This window comes from Geospiza fortis, unplaced genomic scaffold (genome assembly GCF_000277835.1).
Source record: "Geospiza fortis unplaced genomic scaffold, GeoFor_1.0 scaffold325, whole genome shotgun sequence".
Taxonomy (NCBI): Eukaryota; Metazoa; Chordata; class Aves; order Passeriformes; family Thraupidae; genus Geospiza; species Geospiza fortis.
The window spans coordinates 1,603,222-1,607,897 of record NW_005054427.1 but is presented as its reverse complement, the minus strand read 5'-3'; the positions used below and the strand labels follow the sequence as shown (position 1 = coordinate 1,607,897).

The 4,676-nt window shown below is 40.4% G+C and overlaps 1 protein-coding gene across 1 annotated transcript in view; it reads left to right on the top strand.

Annotated features, from left to right (window-relative positions):
* The first annotated feature begins 425 nt into the window (after positions 1-425).
* Positions 426-4,676, top strand: part of FAM240A (family with sequence similarity 240 member A) — an 8,711-nt gene continuing 4,460 nt past the window's right edge. Inside the window, exon 1 of the mRNA XM_014309422.2 lies at positions 426-504. The gene's annotated coding sequence lies outside the window, so the exon portion shown is untranslated. The remainder of the gene's footprint in view (positions 505-4,676) is intronic.

Here is a 4,676-nt window from a genome sequence, read left to right as displayed (position 1 = left end):
CACATCCTTAGATTAAACACCACCAAGGTAGTGCATACTTCTGTAAGTCACCCTGTAATGCAGAACTGAGTGTGATTTGTCACACCATTTCAGCCTCCATTACAGCTAAGACGCTAGTGTGGAATTTTTCAAGCTTCATAGGAAGATTATTAAAATGGATAACATTAGCAGGCATTTTAAAGAAAATTCTCATCACTTGCCAAGTCATGCTCTTTGAGGTATCTGCCAGTGTGGGAGGGATGCATGGTCTCAAGGGGGCCTGTGTTTCACGGTCATCTCAGGCAGGGGGCTGCAAAGTTCATTAAATGATCTTATCTCACTGTTGGTTCTGTTCAAAATAGCCTTGATATGATGAAGGATTTATGTTACCCACACTTCAAATAAAAAGTACCGAGGGATGCATTTCATTACTGCCCTGTGACACTGGAGAAGCCACAGCTGCAGTGGTAATATTCCTCGTTTGTGTCACACAGAGAATTTATTTGCAAGAGTCCTGCTCCAAAGGTAAGAAAGTATTTGTTTTTGTAGTGAGTTTTCCCTAATAATGTCAACAAGAAATGTATTTGTTCTGTAACTTTAATTCTCAAAAAAGTATATTCTAGGAAAGATGAGAGTGTGAGGGAAATGCCAGGGAAGAGTGCCCAGTTTAGCAGAATCCTAAGGAAGCTGAGTAGCATCGATACAGAAAAAATGTTTACAGATAATTTCCATGTCACAATCCTGAATAAAACACCAAGAGATATGGCTGTACATTCTCAACTGATGGACTAATGCTAGCCAAGGTTACATGCACACATACACGCACGCACACACACACACACACACACACACACACACACACACACACACACACACACTCTCTCTCTCTCTCTCTCTCTCTCTCTCTCTCTCTCAGGTTTTTAACTGTGATCTGCTGCCTTGAGGCATTTTAATTCAATGGTAGGCACCTTCACATGAATCAGGAAAGATTTCTCTTGCATGTTTTCTCTGAACTGGATGATCTAATAGAGGACATGAGCCCTGGGCAAAATTTATCTTCTTTGATCCTACACCGAGTCTGCCTGTACTCAAAAATCAAACAACAAAGCAAAGTGCATTCAAGATCCTTGACCAATAAATATTAATTTATTCTATATGCTTGATATTATGAATTCAGTAGTTCATAGGAGCAGGCTTCAAATATATCCAGGAGTGGGGAAAGTCTAATGATTAGAAACAGCAGTTGATCTCCTGAGCAAACCACAACCTCCTTAAATATGCCTTAGATACTGAAAATTAGAAGTCAATAAAAGTCAAATGAATATATAGAAAGCTCAGGAAAGGCACTTGGACATTTATTTGTTGCATATAACATTTGAATACCTGTTTGCTTATTGCTCGCCTCTATGCAACTGCCACCACAGCCCTGTTTGTGTGTGCTGGTGGCAGGATGTATGGGAATGCAGGCAGCTGCCACAGAGAGCCAAATGCAGGGAGCAGAAAAACCTGGGTAGCAGAGGGGTGAAGAAAAGGTCATCCAGGGATCATTTAGTAATACCTGCATGAGGGCAGTTTCAGGCATCACAATGTGAAAAAGACATTAAACTATTAAAGAGCATCCAAAGGAGGGCAACAAGGATGGTGAAGGGTCTGAAGGAGAAGCCTTAGGAGAAGCAGCTGAGGTCACCTCATTTGTTCAGTCTGGAGGAGACTGAGGACAGAATCCATTGCAGTTACAACTTCCTCATGAAGGGAGAAGGAGGGACAGACACTCTCTTCACTCTTGTGACCAGTGACAGGACACAAGAGAATGGTATGAACCTGGGCCAGGGGAAGTTTAAATTGGATATCAGGAAAAGGTTCTTCATGCAGAGGGTGCCTGGGGACTGGAACAGGATCCCCAGGGAAGTGGTCACAGCACCAGCCTGACAGAGTTCAAAAAGAATTCAGACAGTCCTCTCAGGCACATGGTGTGACTCTTGGGGCTGGTGCTGCGTGGGGTTGGGAGTTGGACTTGATGACCCTTCCAACTCGACTTACTCTATCACTCTATCAAATGCAGCTGCAGCAAGAAGTGGAAAGAGATTTTTCCATATGGAACAACAGAGGTGAGGAAACCAGCCAGAAAGGTGTTTGAAAGCACAGGTCCAAATCAGTCAGGTTATGCAGGAGGGCTGGCATGGGAGGTGAAGAGGATGTGATGAGAAACTCAATAGACGTGATGCCAGAGAAGGGAAAATCAAAGAGACCTTTCACAGAATCCCTTGACTGCAGGCTGAGGGAGACGAGACAGTGCAGAATGGAAGGCAGCAAGTAGCAAAATATAAAAAACAGGCATGGGAGCAGAACTAGGATAGTAACAAATGAATGGGTTACCTGGAGGAAAATGAAAGTATTGATTCCTCAAATGTTTCGTTCAAAAAGTTTTAAGAATTTTAGTCTTCAGCCAGAGGACTGCTGAACACTCTAGTACAGAAAAACAAGGCACAGAATCAGTTCCATCCAGTTTGATAATTCCATTGTTCAGGTGTCTGATATCCAGAGAAAAGTGAAAGCAGAAGAAAAGAACAGAAGCCCATCAGATGAGAAGAACAGAATAAAACATAGTGCATGGTATTCAAAGGCATTGATGTTGACACCATAGCAGTATGAGATGCAAAATCCATGTAGATACTACAAGCCTTGTCTTAATATGTTTGTCCAAATTTTCTACAATTGCAAAGCATTTGAAGAATAACTATTCTCCTTATTAGAAAAAATAGGCTCAGATCCATCACTTCTCACAGAAAAGCAATAAAGGATTGTGGGAATTAGGAGAAAGGATAATGGTTGAATAGAGATTGCTACATAGTACTTGAGTGAAAACATTTTCAAATATTAAAACTGTTTAATGTATCTGCCAGAAGTAATTTGCTAGGTGCCCACCTGTAACTCCTACTAGTATTGCTAAGTCATCTGTCAGTATGGTAGTCATTTTCATACACAGGAAATTCCCAATATGTGGAGAAATCCAATTAAATTGATTGAAATTTATACCCAGAGAATAACTCCCTGACTGAACGCACTCTGGTAAGAGCATGTATTCCAAACTCTGCCAAATTATGAAACACTGGTGGCAGAATAAATAACTTACCTAAAATGCCCTCATTTCATGGCAAACTCCAGACAATACTGTTTGCAAAGGAAAAAGCACAGATTGGTAGTAATGCTGAACTGCAAATGAAAATGAGATTGTACAGTACACATGGAGAGTCACACATCTTTGCTGACACTGGGACAGTTAGGGACTTGTGCGCACCAGAAGACCACAGCAGTCTTCCCCATCCTCAGGCTGGTGCTCCAGATCAATTCCTCCCAAAACTGCTCATAAACAAGGCAGAAAGGAAGAGGAAGCTGTGAGAGCAAGCTGTGAGAAACTCTCCCACAAGCTGCTCACGGGTGGCACTCATGAGAGAAACCACACACACACAACATGCCATACAAACCAAAGGGTACAGGACATTAAACTAAAGTGCTCTCTTCTGCCTCTGAAGAGTTTTAACCAGAGTCTGGAGGCCCAAGTTAGACTTGAAACCAGCATGCTTCCCTAGGCAGGATCTCAAAGGAGGCATCAGTCAGCCCTTTGAGATATGAATTACTGCCAGCTGCAGAAGCAGAATATAAATGACATATCCTAGACCCAAGTAAAAAGAGGGGAATCATGAAGATGATCACTAGTCTTCTTTTCCAAAATCAAAACAGATTTCTGATGGGTTTTACATCAAACAGTACTACTGGCATAGATGGTATTCTCTCCTAAATATATAATTCAATTTTTATAATTTAATGAATATATAATAACCATAGTCACAAAGCATGGTCCAAGTAAAGTCAGAACAATAAAATATTGTATTATTTCTAGGGAAATGCATAAGACCCTGAAAACTCTGACTGACTGTGCTTTGTAAGAAACACAAGAAGGAGGAAAAATAGCTCTCCTGACTCATTAAAAGTTTTATAAATTTTAAAACTACATTTCACATAACAATGTGTTCTACTAGAGGAAGAAATTCCACACTTTTCTTTACATTCTTTCTTTTGCCTAAGAAACTTTTGACTTCCAATTCTCTACATGAAAAATTGTTTCTGGTGGTGGTAGTATTTTCTCACAGAAACAGTGAATTTTAGCCTCAAACTATTGATTTTTCTTTTACATAGAAGTCGAGGTGTCATATCAAATTGATTTTACATCCCTCTTTTGTTCTACCAATATAATTTCTGAGTTCCAGCTCACAGTACTAGTGTCACAGCTTCCCTAACTTTGTAAGACCTCCTTTAGCAAATTGAGGCTAGATAATACCAACTTGCTCTAAAATTATTAAATCTAAAAATAAGCAGTCATCGTTATCATGTGTTGGATAAAGCCTTCCTAGAGGTTATCATGTTTTTCCTTTCATTTGAGAGTGCCTACATTTGTCCATTGCAATCATGCCTGTCAGAGAAGATTACCAGAAAGAGCCTCTCATTATTGTTCTCTTGAAGGATTGTCACTAGAGGCTTAAAAAAGCTTATTTAGTCCTAGCTGTGGCAGGGCAGTTAAAGTCAGAACTAACTGCAAGGTCTATAAAAGTGCATCAGAACTGTCTGTGTGCTTTAATAGCATGTTTCTGCTCACCTGTTGCATCATACAGAGGTTTTTTGTTCAGGCTGCTTTGGAG